Source organism: Opisthocomus hoazin, chromosome 9 (assembly GCF_030867145.1).
Source record: "Opisthocomus hoazin isolate bOpiHoa1 chromosome 9, bOpiHoa1.hap1, whole genome shotgun sequence".
In the NCBI taxonomy this organism is placed as follows: domain Eukaryota; kingdom Metazoa; phylum Chordata; class Aves; order Opisthocomiformes; family Opisthocomidae; genus Opisthocomus; species Opisthocomus hoazin.
Window position 1 is genome coordinate 19,810,848 of NC_134422.1, and position 23,962 is coordinate 19,834,809.

A 23,962-nucleotide genomic window follows, 5' to 3' on the forward strand; every position below is an offset into this window, starting at 1 on the left:
CGGGGGGGGGGGGGGCCGCGTCGGCGGGCAGCTGCCCCCTCAGCGGCGCGGTGAGGAGCCGCCCCGCAGCCCTCCCCGTGCCCGGGCGAGCGAGGCCCCGCACCGCTAACTGTGTCCGGTCCTCCCGACGGCAAACACCGCCCGTCCCCCCGCTCCTGCCCCGCCGCGCTGCCCCCCGGGCGGGCGGAGGGCCCAGACCGTGCCGGCGGGGCGCAGGGGGGGAACGGGTTTTGCGGGGTTTGATTCGGTGGGGGTTCCCCGGCGGGTCTGGGGTAAAGGCGTGACGCGTGACGGGTGTGAGCAGAATCCTCTGCCGTGCGCGGTTCCCCGACTCTTTCGGCGGGGCGTTGCGATTCCGTGACTACTCCTGCGAGAGACGGGGAGCGGCGAGGGCTGCAGCGGTCGGGAAGGCTGGTTCCCCGTCGGTAGGTCTCTTTGTCGCCGTGACGGCGTCCCGGTTTGCCGCCGGCGGAGGCGCGCCCGCCGGTCCGCTCGACGTGTTGGCCGGCGCGGGGAAACGGCCGCGCTCCCCAGGGGTCGGGCGCGCCGGCTCCGGCCCGGTGGGTGCGAACGGTAACGGGGGCTAGCAGCGCGCTGGGCGGCGTCGAAGCAAAGCCCTGTGGCTGGGGTTGTTCGACCTGCAGCTGACGGCGTGGATTCTATCTGAGGTGTGATCCGTGCTGCCGTCCCAGCCCAGTGAACGGGCTTGGAATTTAATTAGTGTGTAAAACAATCCATTCAATCGCCCTTTCTTTGCTCCGTTTGATGCGACACAAAATCAAGCTCCCACGGAGATGATCCGTGGAAACTAATTCGAAGTGGTAATACTTTCCGCGACGTTTCACATTAATACTACATCAAATGCAATGCAGTGATTTGCGCTCTGCAGATTTTGCACGAGCGCGCTGTGCATATTTGATGACACATTGCATATTTTAACAAGGTTTTTAATGACTGATTGAAATGTTTGCTAAGATATTTTTTAAGAGCTGGGGGAGAAATGGTTGTGGAAAATGTGTGTAATAGAATAGCGATAAGAATGGTAGGGTTTTGATTGGCAGCATGAGGAAGCAGATGGATGACTAGGTAGGTCAGAGGTAAAGATGCCTTTGACAGCTTTTTAAGTTCCTTTGGCCATTTTGGTCCAATGAATCATGCAAAACATGTGTACGTTACCAAACTGATGTCTCCGCATCGTTTACTGTTGGAATCCTCGTCTTTTCAAACCCACCCTAACCTTCTTTCATCACCACTTGACGTGCTGTGTCTAAACTAGATTGCAAGATCCTAAGAAGGCAAGAATCTGTCTTGTATTACTTGTCAGCAAAAAAAAAAAAAAAAAAAAAAAATCTTGTAAAACTACGGAGCTAGAAGAACAACCACGACAGATTGGCAGAATAGGCGTAAGGTGGGACACGTTCTTCTTAATTTTCGCTGTCTGGTCATCACTCCCCTCCCCTAGGTAGTGCTCGAGGGACATGCGGTGAACAATGATTTCCCCCCCAACCCCACCCCAACTGGTATAAATCTGAATTTTCATAAGTCTGATAAGAGACCTAATTGCATAATTTTCCTTCTAATGTTATGCAGTGAGTGCTGTTGCTATAGTTAAAATGGTTTTCTTTGCAGTCTGTGTTTTCAGGTGCTTTGTGTGTCCCTCGCAAATTACTTTGTCAACTGGAAATGCTCTGATTTATCCCTGTAAAAGGTTACTGTTTTTGGAAATCTTATTTAAATTACACAGGACAATTTTAAAATCACTGTGATGCCAAAAAAAGATTTTGTGTGTGTTGGGAAAAGCAGAAAAAGGATTTTGCATGAAAGCGTGCTTTCCAGGTACTGTTTCTGTGCAGAACGGACACAAGTTTTCATTGTAAGTATCAAAACTTGTCACGAATCTGGTCTCCAGTGGGGAATGTGTCGTTGCTGAGACACAAGGGCAAAGGCAAAGAAAAAAATTGAAATAGCGGAGTGATAAGTAGACGGAAGGCAGCAGACTGTTTGTGTTCCGTACCCTGTTCTTCCCAGCTAAATAGATGTAATGTATTTGTGGTAGGTCTAGAGAGCCACACAGCTTCGTGATGACATTTCCCACATTAAGCAGAATGCATATTAATCTGGGAATGCACAAACAAAAGCACCGCTTATTTCAGAGCACGGTCACTTGAAAGCTGTCCGTTTGTTCAAATAAGTATATCTGAAAAAATGTATATTGGTTGAAATGTGTGTCTATATATATGTAAGTCTCTAGAATTTTTGAGCATATGTAATATTTTCCTTCTTATAGATGTATAATCATAATTAATTCATAAAGATCCAAGACTGCCGTTGCTGATTAGATGTAACTTTCGGCCTTCTAAAATATATTACACAATAAAATCTGTGATGTTTTGTTCGTACTATCACTGCAGTTTCTCATAGTTGTGGTGTTTCTAACATGAAGGGGCTGATAGAAGTGCGAATGATCTTGTTTGTCTGAAGTCGACTTTTTAGGTCAATTTAAATGTTTGGGTTTTTTTTTAAACTGAAGGCAGAATGAATGAAAACTTCAGGTACCTTACTTCGGTGTAAAACCGTACTATTACAATGATATCAACAACCACCTATTTCTTAATCTTTAAATAAGAAACAGCTGGTAATGACTTTGAATCTGTTTTAAGCGACATTTTAGGTAAAATGTTGATAGCTTGTAAATGTGTATGCCTGCCTTCATCTCTGATCGTGCATGCAAGTTCATATGTGTGAACAACGTAAAGTAAGAAGTCAGTCCTACAAAGACTATTCACTTGTCTAAAAATTCACAGACATACATGTTTTCAGGATCAAGGCCTTTTTCAATAATTGTGATAGTTGCGTACCTTGAAGTGACTGACTGATTTAGAATACACTGAATGATTTGATTTTTTAATATAGTAGAAACACTGCATTGATGAGTTACCAAAGCACATCACACAAGCTCCCACTTCAATCATTTGAAATATATATTTTTTTTGGCTTGTTTGGATAATTTTTTTAATTTTTTTTATTTTTTTTAGTGACAGCACTGACACATAATTTAAACTTTCTAAAAGTCACATCTGAATTTCAACAGGCCGTGCTATGGAATTCATTTTTTTTAGGTAGGCTTCTTCCTTGAATTGTATTTAGATACACGCTGGCTGTTTTTTTTTATCCAAGAAGCAGATAATATTGGTCTGGGACTGAAGGTTGAGAGAGCAGCACCAGTATTTTGAGTTGAGAGAAATTTTAGGTTGCTGAAAAGTGCCCTAGTTTAGAGGGAGACACGCACTCACCAAGAATAAAACTGAAATCATAAATGTAAGCTAACAAATGCTTTTGGTGATTGATCAACACCCCGGTTACCGCTTGTTTTTCTTTGTGGAGATGGTTGCTGAAGGGGACAAATTATTTATCGGGTGTCGGCTACAACTAGGCTATCACATCTCCATCTTCCATAGACCTCCTGCAGGAGACACCAAGGAAATGTAGTGGGTGCTCTCGGGCCCCAGGGAACGTCAGGGCTCACCCCGTACCCCCTGGGAATCCCACCCGAGGGCCTGGCGGCAGCACCTCCCCTCTTGCTTGTTGCTCTGCGATCGGTGCCCAGATTTTAGTAAATCAGCTCTGTGGTGCAATGACAGAGGAATAACGGCTCCCCATGCTACATCCCCGTTCAGCAAATCCTTCAAGTGATTCCACCCTCCCCGCGTCGCCACCACCTTACCCCTGTGCTGCTAAAGCACGACGGCTTTGTAGATTGGTGTTACTTTAAGCTTGATGTACGCTCCCTTCCCGTTGCTCAGTTTACTCTTGTGTTAGGTGAAGGGAGCATTTCACTGGAGTTGAATACAAGGTACTGAATAAGAGGTAGAAGATTTTGCTTTCTGTTGACAGTTCCTGAATTTTCTGTGGAAACCACTGTGCAGAAGTGCGGAGGGGTAGGGGCGTTCTGCGAAAGTCTCCCAGTGGGTTAGTAGACCGTGTAGAGAAATGACAAAAATCTCGCTGAAAAATCTCCAGTGCTTGCGGTTCTAAATGATTTCCACACTTATTACAGTTTTATTCCTGGGCGCATTATCGAGCAGTTGTTTCAGATACTCGTTGAGGACTGGTGTTTGTTGCAGAGTTGGAGTCAGAATAGTGTGGATTAAAACCTCAACCGATGTACAGTTGTGTCGTCTCATTGGCTTCGGGGGTTCAATACTGATTTGTGTCATCTGATTGTTTCCTCTTGCGGTTTAGATAACTATCCAAAGCAGGTGCTGTTTGATGGAATTAATAGGGTCAACTATTAATTTGGTATACATCTTTGTTTCTCCTGTGTTAAAATAATTATAAAAACATCAACTGATATCTTACTGTACTTAGATTTTTATTTCTCTCTGTTTATAAGAATTATCAAAGCTTTGTTTCTGCTTATTGTCAAGGTTGATTTTGATGCCCTAATTGTCTTCATAAGTTGAATCAAAACCACTTTGCTTGGTGGATGTTATATAAGAACTTGTCCAGTTTTAGGGCCAATGTGTAGGCCAACTGTATTTCTTTCATATAAAAGAAATATTCAGAAATTGAATGGAAGGTAATTAATCAGAAATTTTCAGTCCTTCTTATGTGTGTCTGAAATTTTGTACCAGCCAAATCTTTTTGACATTCCTTGCAGTCTTCTCTAGCATAGCTCTTTTTTTCTTTTTGTTAAATACAATAGAGCCTGTCTGATGTTCGCATTCAGTATCGTATTTTTAAACATTTCAGTGTTTCAGTTGTGTTTCCATATAGCGTTCACTTTTAACTTCTCTCTGATCATTGATATAAATGCTTTTAAAATGATTTTAAAACCGTTTTTTTTAATTTCAAACTGATTTATTTGTAAAAGTAGACATAAACAAAAGTAATATAAAGTGTAACAACAGAAATGGAAAATGGGCCTTTAAAAATTAACATAAAAATTTACTGTAACAACATGTGGAGGTAAGATTGCTTCAGGATATATTTCCCTGTATGCCATTTAGACAGAGGTAACCTAAAAGGCCAGACCCCATGGCAGTGTATTAGCAGTACATGCTTATTTTCCAAATACATTATAACCGGAGAAACAACGCAAATAATTGCCCTGTGACAGCATGAAGTTTGGGATATACGGGCACGTAAGTCTTTGCAGGGTCAGAGTCTAAGTGTTTTGCTGTAGCAGTGTTACCTGTTGCGGGGTTTGGGGTGCTTTTTTCCCCCTTGGTAATGAAATGTGGTTCTGTGGTCACAGTTCCCGTCTACAGAGGGACAAGGGCACTGCCTGTGCTAAATACGCACTGCGCTAAACAGTAATTATGTGTAATTTTGAATTTATTTTGATATCTACAGCTGCACCAGGATAAAGGATGTAGGAGATTCTAAGTGTAGTTCTGTGAACCCAGCCCTTTTGATGAGGGTTGGTTCTCTGTCAGTTCAGCTCTCTGAAGTCCCTTGGATGGTGCTGGTGCTATCACACGGGAGAGGCTGCCAGGCTGGTGGGTGCAAGGGCAGGACAGCAGGAAGCTGGTGAGCCCTGTCATAGGCAGGTAGGTGTGAGATGTGCTCGTCTATAACCCAAAACCTGCCCTCAGGGAGCTGTTTAGGATGATGCATGTGTTGCTGTATTCCTGGGTGATGAAGCAGCAGAGCTCCAAGCTGGTTCAAATACACCAGTAGTCTGCAAGTAGCCTCTGGTCTCCTTCCCCTGGTAGATCTCCAAAGATTCCCATGAGCTCCAGCCTCTGCCTTGCTCTCCTCCATCCTTTTTCCTGCTGGAGGGACACTTCACTGGCTCCTCCGTGGCTTGTTCTGTGTAGAGCTTGAGCGCGGAGACTAACGCTTTCTCCTTTAACTCCTTCTGTGGAGGATGCTTAAACATGCAGAGTCCTGCTCAGGATTAGTGAAGAGGACGAGATTCATGGAAGGCTGCTCTCTTTTGGACCCAAACTTTAAAATTTACCTTTACATACAGTTTCTTGTTATTGTAAAGGGTTTAACTCACACAAAACATGTAACATGACACATTTTATAAGAATCTACTACGTAAATATTTTTAGCATTTCTAGTTGTATAACCAGGGTGTCTGTTCCTGAGATTTTTCTTAAGTAGCATGTAACAGGTGAACTTCTAGTTTTGTGGGTGTTGCATTACAACTTATGGGGCCTCTGCTGATCTAGGCTTAATTCTTTATAGCTCTTAATGTTTGTTGTTTTTTTTTTTCCAATTTTAACACCATTTTCCAAAAGAGTCCTGGCCAGAGGATATCTTCAAATAACCTGCTTAAAATAACATGCTTAAAATTTATTCTTTTATAAAAATAAACTTTTAACAAATTCTAATCTATTCTGTAATTGCAAGAATAAGTATGTCATATCTAGCCAATATAGATTTAATCTGTAAGATTAAATGTTGTCTCAAATAATGTTATTTCTGAATAATAGGAGAATATTCTAGAATCAATAAGCATTTTTTTCTCAGTTACACAAACATGCTGTTTTCTTGAGAAATCTTGATTTTTATGTATTTTAGTTTTTTTTTTTCACAGTAATATAGCCATTATAATGCAAGTTTAGTCCATCTTCTGTATTTTTCCACATCTTGGTGTCCTGTTTTTTGTGAGAGATTAAGGAGCAAGTCAGCTAGTGGTTTTATTCCACACCATTACATTTTGCTTAATTTTTTTTTTGTGTGTAATAGTGTATTATTATTATGATATTCACAATATCCTTTGCAAAGTTTCATCTTGTATTACAGTGTCTACAGTGACAAACCACAGATCGTCTGACAGGGCTGGGAAGATTTTTCTTGAGCGTCTCCACCATCAGACTATGGCGTGTGTATGCCAGTTTTACCGAAAGCTTGGATAGGGTATCAGCTGTCATTGAATGTTGTCTAGATTTATATTCTAGCTGTAAACCACACAACGGTGTGAAGACTAGCCTCTGCAGCCTAGGAGATGCATTTTCTAAATTCTTCCTCACGGCTGTTACTAGTGACTTTGTTTCTGACAGTTTCTAATTTTCTGTACATAATAAAATCAATTATTTTTCACGTATATGCTAAAGCTAGAGGCTGTTTTTTGACTGTGCATGCTACAATTAGTTACGTAAATAGCAGCATATGCTACAAGTTTCCAGTGCTCACCCTGCATTTATAGAAGCTTTGGCTCAGGCTCTGCTTCGAAGTTAGTTGGCAGAGGTGCTTGGTGCTCCGTGGCTCAGGCGCAGAAGACAATGCTTTCTTCATCAGTTCCCCCTCGTGTTTAGCGTTTCAGGCTACAGTAAGTGTTTGCACACCAAAGCCAACACACGACTTGAATGCACTAGGGATTTTGGTAGTCAGACTTCTAAGCTTCCCCAAGTTTTTCTTGATTCATCTCTAGAGGTGTATTGGTAATTATAGGTGTGCTATTGGACACCTCCTGTCTACATACAGCAATCAATATTCCCCCTGTCTTAGGTTATTTCTTTAAGTTTGAACTTGTGTTTCTGCCTAATGATTTCTAAACCAGCCCTTTCCAGAGATTTTGGGGGTATATCATTAAGTTGTTTTATTATGTATTCCCATACAAAAACCTTATTATTACAGTCTCTTCAATATCATCAAATATTTCTGTGTCTTTCTGCAAAATGCTTCAGCTGCAGAGAGTAATCCAAAAGGTAGGTCGGTAAAGCAGCAGATTCCAAGTGGTATTTTAGAAGTACTCAAATGCAAATTGGTTTGTTTTTCATCTTTTCCTAGAAGATCCCGCTGGAGCCCTGATCAAGCACCCAGCGTGGAGCAGCTTTTGACACTTTGTTATTCAGCAGGACTTCTAAATCTTAAACCACAAGCTTCCATAGTCTGAGGCAGAGAAACCAGACGGGTTTGTTGAAGCTTATTATCTATTACTTTTGTGCTAGCTCCCTGTGTAGGGGCGGACATTCTTTAAAGATAATTTTGGTTAGGATTTTTTTGTATTGTGGCTCTGACTAATGCAGGGTATTTCTTGGATATGCAAGCTCCTCCAGAATTCACTAATGAAGTTAACTTACCTCTGAAGTTGACTCTGAGGAATATGTGTTATTTGTATCTATGTGGTAACACCTTACTGCCAACTTGTTATGATAGCAAAGCCACAATGTAATAGTAAACAGGAGCTTAATGGCTGGCCTGATGTTGAATTTAGATGCTGTGAAAAGCCTCTGAAAAAAAAAAAATTCCGACAAAACTTAGATGAGAATCCAAGACCCTACTGTGAATTGACCAAAAAAGTCCGTGCATATTTTGAAGGCTAGTTGATACGCTCGTTTCTAAGGAGAAATTAGTTCAGAGTATGCTGGGTGCATAAGACTAAAAATAAAATATGCTGAGTGAATATATGTCTCCACACATGAGGAAAGTTTCTAAATCTAAGACAGCAAAATAATTAAATTCTTTTTTAAATAAGGAGCTGAAATAATCTGAAAGGCAGGAAAGAAAATCCTATGGCACAGTGTAATTGATGTGCTGCTCTGCTAGAAATAAGATGGCAAAAGCAGAGACCAGTCATAGGTAGGACAAGCAACAGTCTTCCATCAAAATCTTTCATCTCGTGTCTTCTACCAGGATCATTAACGAGTGATTACATGTATGGGTCCTTCCATTTTAGAGTAGGGCAAGGGTTACTCTCTGAGCCGGAAGATTTTAATTCCTGCATATTGCTAAATAGAGCATTCATTAGGGTCTTCTTTGGATACGGGGATTTGTTAGTGCCCACCCTCTATTTCGTCATGCATAAAGTATTCATGTCTTCAGATTGCTGAATGTTTATGGTGGCTCATGAGAGCGTAAATTCCAGTGGCAAAGTGACTTGTTGGTCCAATAGCAGGTAGTTTAACTAAGATGTTGGTAACCATACTTCTTAGAATTACTTTTTTAGCACTTTGTTCAACTTAAATTTATCTTTTAAAGTGCATTCCATTAAACATGCGTAACGTCTATGCATATGCAAATACTTACAAACCAACTATAATTATGCTAATCGTATTATTGATAAGGCAAATGATAAATGAAGAAGCAACTAGCTTAATTTGGTCTGATCAATGGCTTAAAATGATGCATTTGTAAGTAATTTTTTTTCTTTGAAAGTAAACCTATTCTCCAAATGTATTTAAAATGTTAATAAACTATTAAATGAACAAGTAACACTGTATTCAACATTTTTACACCATTTCTACAGTGGGTAAAATTGTAGTATAAAGTTGGTGTATACTCGATAACAATTTACATGTTTATTTTACCATCTGGTAAATGTGTAAACGATATTTTGAGAAGCACATTTCAAATTCACTTTAACAACTTATCCCCGACAATATGTATCCTATCTGATGTATTGACTGGAAGGATTTTGAAAACCTCTCAGAGAGAAATGCAGTAACAAAACATATTATTTTTTTAGTGATGCTTAAGATCAAGCTCAGCATCAAGTTGGAGGTCTTTCACTATTTTGGAAGGATTTGGGTACGTTGGTGGTGTCAAAGAGAGATTTCAGATTATTTTACACACCCAGTATAAAGATATCATATCATCTTCCCTAAAGAAACCATAGGGTGCATAGGTAGTAATAACAAAACAAATACAGTTTGCTATGTTGTTGTATAACTGTATTGTATCCTTTCCAGGGGGTTTGAATTTGCTATCTCTTGTGTCTAAATACGGGAAGCTCATTATTAGAAGTGTTACAATGAACCCCAAGTGGGTTGCTTTTCTCATGTACTTTAACAGCACTTTGACACTGCAGCCTTCTGCCTTTTTATTTTAGTCTTCTGTTTATTGGTCTCTCTGGATTAAATTGCAAGCACTTTCTTAAATATAACAAACTACAGAATATTTTGTTGTAGCTCAGCTTTTATTCACCCTTTCCTAGCTGTTACTAATCTTAACTAGCGGAAAAAAAAAAGACTTCCTTTCCTCCTCCCCCAACCCCAATAAAATTTAAAAAACCCTGCCCTGAAAGCGAGTCTGCCTGGAGAACACCTCCACAATAATTACCATCTGGCCAATCTGCAAGTGAGGTTTGAGAGCAGATTTCAAATGTGGGCTCCAGCTAGCCTGTGCCTTCTATTCGTCCATTAGTATTTCTGAAGAGATTTGAGAGCATTTAGGCAGCTAGTGAGCAGGCAGCTACCTTGATTTTTGGAAATCCAGTCAGGCATCTGTGTGCTCCTTCCAGGGTCTAAATGCCTTTGACCTGGTACCCGCTCAGCAATGCTCCTCTACAGTTTGTGGCAGCCAATTTTGCTTGAGCACAGCCTTTATAATGTACAATGTTCTCAGAGCACCTTTTAAAATGCATTGGTGCAGAAAACTGTATAAAATTATTTGTACAAATTCTAGGTAACTCCTGTATCAAAGCTAATGAATTGCATCATTCATTTATTTTTGTTTATGTGCTATTTCAGCATGTGGGGAGAAAACCTTGCTGAGTACAGAGTCAAATCCAGTACTGATCTTGAGTAATCCGAGCTGCTCTGATTTTATGTGTGCATCTAAAAACAGATTTTAGCCCAGTAATAACAATAAAAACAGGTTGTCATTAAATAGCAACTTTAAACTTAAAAAAAAAAGGTACTTTTTGCAATATAAAGAAGCACACTGCATTTAACATTACTGTTTTGTTTCATTTAGATATTAAATGCATTTCACTAATGAATTTCAGGTTTAGCAGATATTTTCTCCTCTTTTTCCCTTATAGAGACTAGACAGCACCTTCCCTGTTTGTAAATCAGCACAATCAAAGATGATAAAACTCTTAGCAGACTGTGAAAGAAATGATTTTGCTTTTCACCTGTCTTCCCTTTGCTGGCTCCTTGTTTTTTCTTTGCTCTGTGGAAAGTGCTGTCAACCTTACGTAAACAGTAATTTATTATTTTGTTTTTAATGATAAAAAACCCAACCCAGAAACTCTTTCAGCGAAAGAGCAGTAGTTGTTTAGGACATCTGCTGTTAGAAAAGATCTTCTCACAGAAGCTAGCTAGTTCAGAGGTAAAGTCCCAACGGAGAGCACCTGGGAACACGCAGAACTGAATCTTAGTGTTGCAGCACCAGTAGCAGTTTTTCATACACACTGAAGATGTCTTTCTCTTTAGATTGGCTGCTGGTATCTACATTGCAGAAGCACATGTTCAAGAAGTTACTCGGAGGCTTAGAATGGTGTTTACCTGGAATCACCTGGAAAAAAAGGGGAACACTTAGAAAATTGATTTGGTGGAGATCTGGGGAGGCTTCCTGAAATGATTCAGGTGGAAGGTAGGTAGTTAATAGACTACGCCTTGCATACTGGGTAGTGTTGCTTTTATTGTTTTGTATTAGAATTTTAATATAGCAATTTTTTGGTGGAATATAGTTTTATTCTGTAGCTATTTAATGTCAAACATGGTGCTTGCAATCAGGAGTGCCAACACCTGGAAGGAATCTGTCCCTCACCCCATGATCACACCTTATCCTTGTAGATTCCAAGAAGAAGGTCTCTTGGCCTGCAAAATGTAAGCTGTTTCCCTTTAAGTGAAGAATATCCAAGCCCATTTAAGAAAGATTAATAAAAAATGACCTTTCAAAAAAGAGAGTTAAAATGATATATTTAGTTCTCATATTGTTAATAACTGTGCTCATTGGCCTCAGAAGCTTCCCCCCGCGCTTTTCTGTGTGTCTGCTTATTTCCAAAAATTGTAAATATCAAACTATGTATTCAGTGTTCTAACTTTTAAAATAAAAATTTAAAACTAAATGTGACATTTTTATAGATTTTGATATTGACTAAAATGGACTCTTTAAAGTGTCACAAATACATAAATGGAGATTGATAAATTTATTTCAGACTACCATATGGGATGGCTGATTACAAGGGCATGTGGAGCACAAAGCCAATTAAAGATATTCGTAATTCTTACTGTGGACCATTGCCGCCCTCCCCATGTTCCCTGGAAGCTAAACTGAATAGCATTTACAAAAAATATGAAGCTAAGGGTGTCGTCAAAAATTCTCTCTTTATGTAGTACTGTTCTCTATTGACAGTCAGATTTGCATCGAAGAACATGACACCAGTGACTTGCTGGCAGCTTAAGTAATTGGGGGAAAAAAGTGGTTATTCATACGGAAACAGGAGTTGGCTCATTACAGCCAATCACCTGAATAGCAAATGGTATGGCTGCCAATAGATGGAGAAAAAGGCAAGTCTAGTGGAAAATAGGAGCATTTAAAGGCCAAGAAAAGACATATGGTCCGTCTATGCTTGCCTTATACGCCTGGAAATTATAAATTAAGCTACAATATAGCCCACCACCTTAATGTGAAAATTCTCCATTTTTTCCCCTCTTAATCTTGAGAAATTTAACAGATTTGGCTAGTAATATTGACTTTAGCTATCGTGTCAGCATTTAAGTTCTATATAAAAATAATGGCTGAATTGATTCTTGTCTAATATTTGATTCTGTTAAGGCTATAAAGGATATACTTGTGAAATAAACTCTCTTTTGTAGCAACTGTAGATGCGAATCTGTTTTGTCCTTTACAGAGGTGCATATTTTATTGAGGGTAGGCAAGGGAAGAAAGCAAGTCACTCTTAGCAGCTACTTTTTATAAGGTAATCTTGTGATGAGGATATGAATTTATCTGTCTTCAAGAACATTAAATACTTCAATGGATATCTCTCTCATTTACTGTTAGTTGTAGTCATAATTTTTATTTATTGAGCTACTGCTCTCCTTTACTCTTTAATGTATATTGTATTATTCTTGTCATGAAAGAAGAGTCCAAATCAAAATCGGTCTACAAGTTTCAAAAACATTCGGCTTATTGAGGTGCCTACCTGGCTACCTTTCTGGTAAAGCATTAGTAGAAGCTGAGAATACAAAGTCTTTCAAAATGTGCTTGTATAGACATGGTTCACTTGAAAGACCAATTTCTTGAACATCTGAGGGCAGTTTGAGTTTTAAAAAGATCCTAGGTGGCCTCAAGCCTGTGAAGGCTTATATACTTAGAGCCTTTTTCTTCATGAGCCTTTTTTGCTGTTTTTGTGTTATTTCTTTGTTTTCTTTTTTTTTTTTTTTAATTAGATTCCTTATTCTAAACCATCCCAAGATATATAGTCATGTGGAGAACAGATGCTGAATTTTGTTTTTTTTTTTTTTTAATGCCATGCTCTGAAACTCCAGTGGTTTCTCCTTTTCATTTAGAACTATTGGTAAAATTGCCAACATGAGACTCCGACAAAAGCCTCCTGTCCCTTGCTTCTCCGTTTTGTGTACCTGAAAGAGTTACTCAAGCTCTTATTTCTGGTTTGTATTCATGGGCTGTGAAAATACAGCATATTTTACCTATTCCAAAATTTCTCTGACGTGGCTGAAAAAATACAATTCTCTTTTTAGTCTGTAAATAATTTCTGGCTTCACTGTAGTGGTATGGAAACAATGAAGCTTAACATTTTGTTTTGAAGCAAACTTTAGACTTAATGGAGGAACGGTGGATAGGAAAATGGTATGTTATAACTAAAATGCATTTAAAATTTGATGTGTGATAGATGTTGTGAAAACCATGAAATTTTGAGCTGCATAAAAATGTATATATGCTCTTCTGAAGTAATTATGTCTACAGGATTTCTAACTGGGTCCAATGACAGAGTACACTTGCAGTTCTTCCCCTACCCCCACCAGTGTTAGGTCCTTTCACAAGTACTGCTGTTCTCCTCTTTCCTACTGTTTCTCTGCGGGTGAGTGACCTGCTGGCTTCCTTTCCCTGTCTCATTTCAGCACAGGCATAATCAGATCATCCCAACTGGTGACCTTTCTGACAACTAACTGCAGAAATGGAGTTACTTTATCCACTTTGAATCCGATGCATGTCCCACTGGGTTATTTTGGGATTTCTGAGGTGCAGGGTAGAGAAAAGTAAATGTTGCACAATTATGAAAAAAAATGCTGCTAAGAAAAATTCTTAGGAAAAGATTGCTTTATTCTGGGATCATCCTGCATTTAAAGTAGTACAAACTTTTATTTCAACAAGTTCCATCTTAGTGACCTTTTCATTCAGATCCGAAAATCACCCTATAAAATTTTCCATAAACCCTTAGTAGGTAAGACCAGTCTAGGTATCACGAGCCTTTCCCCACCAGTACACACTGCCATCACTCATTTACTGTAGCTCCAATTAATGGTAGTAGAAGTTACACTTGTAAATTCCCCCACGCATTAATGAGCGAACAGACCCCCTCTGTTTAGTTAACCATCTTCCAGTTACCTGGCACTTTCCCCATCCCTTGTGAGATCTCAAATATTTAATTAAAGCCTTTTTCTTTTTTTTCCCCCCTTTTTCTTTTTTTTATTTTTCTTCCCCCACTCTCCTTCATTCAGTTTGTTGAGTTGTAATTCTTGTTGGCCTGATGCCTTGGCAACATTCAGCGCTTCTAATTGCCTGTATAGTCTGGCCTAGTCATGGAGCCTTTTAACTTTCATTCAGGCTTCCAGCAATATCAGCCTCACACTGGTCACAAGCTTCCCACTCAGGTTCCGTTCACAGCCCTTTCGCTGATTACTTGTTATGTATTTAAAGAGCTCCATACTGTTTATTTCATTTCCTATTTGAGATAGTCTGTTTGCTTAATTTTTTTTCTATGCTAATTTAATTTTAAACATATAGGGCTGTCTTCCTGGTCAAACAAGCCAGAATTTTGCATCCGTATGTTACACTAAATAATAATAATACAACAAATAATAGTCAATGCTTTCTACTTCTATAACGCCTACCATTCATCGATCTCAAAGCATTCTTATTTTACAAGTGGTAAAATGGTGTCAAGAGACATGAACTACTTGTTAAACATTATGTATGGCATCTGTTACAGAGCCAGACACAGGAATTAGGAGTTTGGCTTTCACTAATAGCAGTTAGTTTAGTAATTGCAGTATGCTATAGGAATTATTAGGTTAAAATATGCTTCGACTGAATGGTCTATACCCTTGTAGAGATCTGTATTGTAGAGACTTTTATTCTCAGAATATCACCTTTAAGACACAGAATGGAGAGTGGAATGCAATGGATGTTCATGTGGACTCTGTAAAGGTTAGTAACCCCTGTACTTATAATTCATGGTGGCTTTAGAATCATTGTTATTAATCACAAATAGCCTGGTGCATGTTGTTTTCTGTGCGAAGACATAGCGTTCCCACTTCCGTAGATTTCAGCAGACCTATGGCTTACTGTGGCTACAATAACTTGCTTATGTCTCTGCAGAGATAATATGTTGATGTTATGACCTATGCTAATATAATCTAAACATATCCTCTTTCAGTGCCAAACAGCATACAGAGATCGATTGAAAATGGTCCTTACAACTTTTGTTTTTTAAGGTTGCCCGTGTCCAGCAGCTAATCATGGCTCTAGGCTGTGAGGGCTACCAGGACCTCATCCGTGACCAAGGTCATTTGTATGATCCCTCTGCAGGAGTCAACAGCTGATCTTTGATGCCTGCACTTGGCTTTTAGCATGTGAATGCTTATATTAATTGTTGCCTACTTAAAGGAAAATATCACATACCTGTGTTCTTCCCAAGGTCAGACATCAAGAAAGCAAGGGCAAAGAAGAACCAATGGAGTTGTATGAGCAGCATATGTGAGCAGAGGCCAAGCAAGTAAAAAGAGGGAGAATTCACTGCTGGCTGGTGAATGTTCCCTAAAGTGGTGGTAAGCACTGTGAAATGATCTTTCATAGTTTCCAGGAGTGCAATTAGCTTAATCCCTGTGGTGATACAGGGATTACTAGAGACTGCCTAGGAATAACAGGGTAGACTGGAAAGCTAACAACTGAGGTGTGTGGAAGTACAAGGTTATACAATATCCTTGAAAGAAGTGTCTTAAAATGGAATCTGGTTGTTTTCTGAAGACAAGTATAACTCGAACTGCGATCATGTCTGAAAAGCAGCAATATAAAACCCAGTTTGCTACCAATACAGTATTTCATCTGTAAAATAAATGTGCGTGCAATTACTTTTACATTTTTCCTTGTTTGACCAGCGTGTATTCTGAGCTCCGTACTGTGCACAAATTGGTGCCTGTGGATGCGTTTGGGCTTCTCTTGGGTAAGGACTGCGTGGGCTTTTGAACAATAGTCTGCCAAGCAATGCATCATGAATCCTAATTGTTTTAGACAACAGTTGTTCTTTTTCTTCAGCAAATACTGTTGTATCCACATTATTAACATAGATATGTATAGTCGTTTTGAAGATCATTCTCGGTTTGAAGAAATCTAATGCTTCATACAGTGATTATGCAAAAGTCTCATGTATAAGCAATACCGATGCTACTGGAAGCGCCTCATACAGAGTCCAAATATAGCAGATCAAATCAAAACTGTGCTACATCTTAAGCAACTGTTGACCCATTTCCATATCAAATTGGTTTCTGTCATAGAAGACTTTGCTTTTTCTTTTAGAGATATTTACTTGTACTGTGCTAGCTCAAGTACGGTAACGGCAGATTTTCTTCTAAGGTCATTCCGTAATTGGTCAATTCATTTTCATCTTTGTGTATTAACAACTTTCTCTTTAAGAGACTGTCATAATGAAAGGTTTGTTCCTGCATTTTAATATGTGAACATACCTCTGGTTCACGTAAAATCAGTCGCCATGATTCAGCACATGCAGAGAGCCGGTGCTAGGTGCTATGCCATGTGCAGGATGCCTATCAGTTGGCTTGATAAGCTCGGTCCTAAATATCTAACTTAAATAAACAGTGGGGAGGAAATTCTATTTTGAATATTTAACTTTGTCACTTGTTTATCCTACTTTTTTTTTGGGGGGGGGACACAAGACACAGCAGAATTAATAGGCTGTGGTATATCAGTAAAATCTCAGAGATTGCTATAAATACCTAGAGTAGGAAGGTGAGTTGTTAGCAGTGTAACTTGTTTGTGTCACTTTGTTAGAACATTAGCAGTATCTTAATATAGATTTCTTTTCTGGCTTCTAATGAAACATTCATTTCACTGGGGAGGGGATGGTGAAAATGTGCGACTGCTGTTTTTCTGGCACAAAATGCCGTTCCCTTCCGTGGCTCCCGGAGCCGCCCTGGGCAGCAGAGGGTCCCTGGCAAGGCTTGCCCCTCAAGCCCTGCTCCGGCTGCTGCCAGGCGTGGTAGGGCTGCGCCGCCGTGTGCAAACGTTGGCATAGGCGTCTCCAACGAACAGTAAATCTCAGACCCGTGTAATATTTTAAAGAAGGATTTATTTCTTGCGTGAAAAGTGTATAGCCCAGGCTTCAGGCAGCAGGCCAGCTGGGACTGCAGCGGGCCTGCCAGTGCCTGTGTTCTAAATAATCTGTGATGTTGTAGACTATCAAGCCACGCCTACAGAATTAGCTACTTCATATCAGCAATATCTGAACATTGACTTCAAAATTTCAGATAAATTTGCTTTTTTCCAATGATTGGTATTTTTTTGGCTTTTTATGTGTGCTATTGTCAAAAATATAAGCATCATTCACAGTATAAATGTTGTAGAAAATAATACTATTTGAAAAATAAATGTAATAGATGAAGTGATTTTGATACCTTGACAGCAGTTCTGTGCAGAGGTGATTGATACATTTTTTGTCATCGGTGACTATACAGATGATTCAAATGTACAAGAATATAATTTGTAAACTTAGTATATTTGTACTTTTGCAGTCTTTCCTTTGAAAAGTGGGTTCTAGCCACTCAGGAAAGCAGTGCTGTTAACATCAGAGTTTTCACTAAAAGCTAAACTTCTTTTCTGAGGACGTAGTTTTACATGCCACCTCCCAAAAGACATTTCTGGTCTCTGTTAGCAGAAGCTACCGTTTCCTCCCCAAACTCAAGATCGGTATGTCAAATATAGAAACAACAAACATGTGTGGTTTTACGTCTCATGTCAAAGATGATGCCTTCAGAAAGCACAGCCGTTTCCATTACGATGCCAGGGCAGGGTACAATATTAGCTGACAGGCGTGGGAATCTTACATTTTACAGGATATGTCCTGTCGGCAGAACTAGCCTAATTCAGCCCCTGCAGCAGGCATGTTACAGCCTGCTCCAGCCGCCCTGGAGCTCCTGGCCCTCAGTGGTGCTGAGCTCGGTGTCCTCCGCCTCTGTGTGTGGAGGACCTCCAGGGGCATGGGGCTGTTCGGGGACTGGTGACCCGTGAGACAAGCTGCCTGTCCTGACAGTGATCTGTAATGGGACATTTTCACATTGGAGAATGCAGATTTTTTGAAAACGGCATTTTAAATGTAGACAGCTTGTTTGAAGAAGCAAGAAAAGTCGAGAAACTCAGCTGATTCGCAGAGGGTTCCCAGCCCACCTGGTATTCCAGCTTCCACCTTTTGGTAACCTGTGTATCAGGTTGATCTCCCAACCGAACAGTTTCAGATCCTTCCTGTCTTACAGATAAGCCTCGTAGGCTGAAGGACACAAGTTTCTTGTTGCCTTGCTCTTGTCAGAAGCCCAAGAAGCCTGATGGGAACTCAAAAACTGTGAGTCTTTGAAGTTGCTATGCAAGCCAAGGCTGATCATCTCTTAGCTTTTCAGAGTAAGTGGCCTATTATAATTCCTTCCACCACTGATTATAGAATCATCAGGCCTATTTTAACTATTAATGGCTGTGATTAATGAAATTATTGCAACTGTAGTTTTACAATGCCTGAGAAGCAAAACCTGCCTTTGTAATAGTGTTTTAGGTTGCCTCTGGCTGCAGACTGTGAATGTGCTAGATGTATTTGAGAATTTTAGCAAATACTGGCTAAGGGAAGCCTGAATCTAGGCTTTGTTATGCAGCCTTTCATGTCTGTGAATTCCAAATCTATCTGAAAGGAGAGAAAGCAAAACAAACCCTTTCTTAAACCTAAGTGGTATTCTCCAGCTGGAATCCTGTTACACGTCATCAAATACAAATATTGTTTTTAGTGAACTCCTCAAATTGATGGCTTTTTTGAAATGTTCCACTGCACTTGGCAAAATCAGGGGGAAAAAAAAGTAGTTGAAAATGTCTTTGGAATAAATAAAACATAGCTGCTATTAGCATTTAGCTTTGTATATGATAAAAACTATTTGTGTTCAGGTTTGGTGATGATGCAACTTTGAGTCATTCTTAAATCAGAGACATGGGTTTGAATCACAGCTAAACAAGTCACTTTTTTTTTTTCCTTGGGGATCTTCAGCCTGGCTTTGTTCAATGAAACTGGATATGCCACATTAGAGCACAAGCAGATGATTACCAACAATGTTTATTGATGCTACCACTAAGAGAAAATGGCAGACTGATATAAAATAAAGAGACTTAGCAGATGGGATATTGGCATTTGAATTGGTTAAAATAGATTACTGATTTTACCCCAAACCTACCCTTTCTTGAACACTACAGAATTGTCGCTTGTTGAAGAACTGTAAACCATATTCATCCTTATAGAATTATTTCCTGTTGCAGACCCAGACTATTTATTATTTCATACTCAAAGAATATTTTATTATGAGGGAAATCTAAAGCAGTGGTTCCTTGTTAGAGTTCCTGTCAGCACTGACTTTAGACATAAGCTGCTAGCATAGAAAGTTAGATTAAAAGAAACATTTACAGTTTCTAGGCACCCCCTTTTAATATAAAACCTGCAAAACCAGATCTGCAAACATAATTAGACACTTGGCTCTAATTGAAATCTATGGGAATTAGAAGCACTATCAAGTAGCCTGCCTTTTGCTAAATCCCTGTGACTGAGCAGTGCTGGGAACGACATCAGTCAGAAGCAGGATTCAGAAAGTCCAACAAAAGGGTAGAGCTGTGACCTACCTTGAGTGTGGTAAAAACAAAATGCAGATGTAGAATAGGCCTAGGATAGGTGTAAGAACTTAGTGGAGTTTAGGCTGTCTGAATCTGGCTCTAGGTGCCTAAAAAAGGCTGTAAGGTCTTGGTCATGGTAACTCTCACAGACTCCAGGCTGGCATGAGGAGGCATGCAAAGATTAATTAGTTCTTTGGTTTTAACATCTAGTCTTATGTGCTGCGAGTACCCAGCAAGCTCTGCAGGGGCCATCTTCATTGTTGGTCACCCTTTATTGTGGGTCAAGGCATGTTCTTTACGTTTAGGTCATGAAAACAGTCCTGACACCAATATTTGCTCTGGTGGCTTTTTGCACTGGATACGGTTCTTGATGTATTTGAATTAACAGTGACCCTTAGTATCCAGGATGATTCATCACAATTGCCAATGCATATTTATAGCAGCAAAAATTCATTCAGTGCTAGTCAAGGAAATCATGTGTGAATTTAAGTCCAGTTGGCAAGGTAGTACAGTATCTGAAATGTTGGCTGTGCAGCAGCTGTCATTCTATGCCAATCTATTCTATCATACAGTAAGCAGGTGGCTCACACATATTGTTTTTACTACATATCATTTTAATTTTGCAATGTCTCACTGAAATAGGAAATGTGTGCTACTGATTTCAGTAAGATTTTCTTTATTGAAGCCAGGAGAGCATGTTAATAGCATGCAGCAATTTACAGTGTAGTTGGAGTAATACAGCAGCTGGTGAACCTGTTTATTCCCTATGGCTGTAGTTGTAGATCAGTCTTAAGTGTAGCTAATTAACTTCTGTTCATTAGGGATTTTACATAAATTCAAGCAGAAAAGAGAATACGAGCCCCAAACAGTTTGTGTTCCTTCAGCACCCTTTTGTGATGCCATACTGCAGCGACTCGCCTCCTCTGGTAGACGTGCGTTGTCCTCAGGCCAGCCGCGGGGGACTCTGTGCTCTTCTGTATTTCTGAGATTGGTATTTATTGGAGGGCTTATCTGCTGAAGGAAATGTCTTTATTGCGGTGTTGCATGATAGTTGTTGTGTGTGATAACGACACCTTGATGTTTTGTAAGTAGGAGTTTTCACAACACAGGCCTCTGGTGTTTCTCTGCTCATCAGAATTGATGTTGGTGCAGGTCAGGTGAGGCTGACAGGATAGGGAGTGAGTGTCGAGCCATGCACAGTCTCAGCATCCCTGTGCAAACTGTGGTCTCTGCTTCTGGCATTTGATGGTCTTCTTGGCTTGCTCAGTTCTCAGTATATTTCTTAGCTTCATTTTATTCTGGTTGGGCAAACAATGTTTTCTTTCAGAATAAGCAGTATCTCCTACTCAGTTTTTGTTTCCATTTACGTTTTTTAATTTTATGACATTTGTTGGCTGGTTTTTTTGTAACTTCTATTCATATTATGGAAAGATCTCATAAGATATTTCTCTTTGTGGGAATTACTGTTGATAGAACCGGTAATATATTATCTTATTTTTTTTCCTCTGCGAGTTGTTTGTTTGCCTCTCACTTACAAATGATGTTCATATCAGAACCCTTGTTTTGGCAAGATGTTTCAAAAGTGTATTCTCTGAGGGGTTTTTTAGGTTAAAACAAAAAAACCCTACCCCAAAATAACAAAAATATTTAGTGGGAACCACGAAGGAGAACGAGGGAGAATAAAGGAATATAGTATGTGGGATTGCTTCTCATCCCTTAGGCTGTAATGTCTCTGAATTCAAGATCTGCATTTCAGTGAAGATGAGTTTTTCCCCAGATGAGCCAAAAGACAGGGATTACCCACCCGACTTTTCCTAACTACTTGTGCCTGTTTCCCTTGCCTGTTCTCTTTGTGTTCACTTAATCCTTCTCTCACTCGCACGTATTTGCTGAAAGTCTCTCCTTCCTCCTTCCGACTTTGTCTCGTCTCCTGCACCCTGCCAGCTTCTTTCACTGTCCCTTCCTCTCTGCTGTTGGTGTCTTTACTTCTTACGACCGTGACTGTATCAGTTCACATATCCTTTTATGCTGAACATCCAGTTCCTCTGAAAACCCCGCCATTACTTCTGTGCTTTTTCAAAACAGAATTATTGAGGCTGAAGGTGAGATCAAGTGAAGGACCAACATCATCCTCTCTTCTAAAATTCAAGTATTTTTACGAATCAATGAAGTGTCGTTGCACTGCGTATCTATCACGCTACTGGGTGCTCTGGCACAGCAGCTCCCTGCAGTTGTGTCATTTGAACACAGAGTGGCACTAAAGCCCATGTCACTGACAACACAAGGCATTCCAAAATAGGGTCTGACTCGGGAGCATGCAAACTACGAGATGACAGATGAGAGGGGTTTTGTATGGCTGGGAAGCGAGGTTTTACAGATGCAAATGTGTAACAGCCATTACATACCTTGGACATGTCGCCTCTTCAGTTATGTTTGAGGAGGAATTTATCTGAAGTTTTCCTGGGGATCATTCTGAAACCGTTGAAGAATTCTTCTGACCATGATACTGACTTTTTTTTTTTTAATTGATTGGCTTTAATTATTAGCCAAGCAGGTTCAATATATTAAAAGCAAGCCATTCTTCTGGAAGTCCTACATCAGTGTGAACTTCAAAAAAGTTTCTTAGTTTATTTAGCTCAGAGAAGCTGTAGAGAAATGTCTGGTGCTGTAACTGCTATTGAACAACCTTGATGCCATTTCCAAAAATTATTGGTGGTCAATAATTCATATCTTGTAATACCCCATTGTTCTGATTAAATTTTGTACAAAATTTCAAAGTTAATTGAGACCCATCTCCTACTTACTCAAAAGGTACAGTTTGATGAGAGGATTTTAATTTTCCTCTGAAAAAAATTGCTCAGTCATATCTGCTTTTATTGTAGGAATGTTGGGTTTGCAACTAGTTTGTGACATGAATGTTACATTCGGTTTTCTTAAGAGTTCAAGACCATCCGTGCTTTACTTGAACAAAACACATGGGACTTGACCTTAGACAGCTGCACTTTGTGTTTAACAATTTTTACTGGAGCTCAAGTCTGGGCCAGATTTGACACATTGCCCTTGTTCATAGTGCTGAGGACAAGCCCATACTCCCAGCTCTGACCTGAAATGCTGGAAGTGTAGCTGTAGTATGTGCTTAAAAGTGAAACTCTGGGGAAAACCACCTATTTCAGGCATAGCGTGGTGGGCCTATTTCAAAGTGTGACTTAGATCCAGTGAACACATCAAGCGAACGAAGCTAGGTATAAAAATCACTTCCATTCCTCTCCTTCCTTATTTTCCATCTTCTCCTATGACACTGCAATGGTTGGAACTTATTTAATCTTGGTGCACTAAATGAAATTATTAGTTTCCCATAGAGTGTGTTTTGACTTTTAATCCTTTCTGGAGGGTGACAGGACACATGGTAATGTCAACATCTTACTGTTTTTCTTATTTGATCAAATTTACCTCTGTCATTGAATTGTGTATACAAGTGCTATGTCCTATTTATTTAGTACGAGTGCATGAATCAGATTGTGCATTACGAATCGGCGTAGTACCTTATTTCTTTTCACAGCTGGCAGATGGTTGTTAGGTATAGAAGGATTTTAAGTGGGCGGGGGGAGTTTAGTGGCATGCATTACTTTTTGCCACCTTTCATCTGCGCACTGTGGCACTGCCTCGCTTATTCACACCGCTTTTAGGCAGGTAAGAATTCTTCCAGTTAAGTGAAACTGAGCCAGCTGGACAAGGTCTGGCATCACCTGGAAAAGTTAACAGTTCCCATAATGATCTACCTGCACATAGAGGGGGGAAAAAAACCCTTAACTTCATGTCCAAGCACAGCTTAAGGTGGAATTGTAATTATAAAAGGCTACTGTGTCCTGAGTTGATTTTTATCAGAGAAGAGTAAATTAACTTCCGTCTACTGCAGGGTCTTTCACCTCTGTGGTTTGCATAAACTTTCTCACTGGCTCTGTATTTGAGATACAGGAAGGTGAGACTTCAGAATTTTGATAAGACTTTTGCTTGTTTCCTATATCTGAACGTTGTTGAGCAGCGTGGAAAGGGCCTTCTGCAAGTTGACCACCTCTTTTGCAGTGTCTGGCCACTAGCTGGCAAGTGTGGTAAGCACAACCAGTGACCAATATATTTTCTGTTGAAAACACCCCATAAT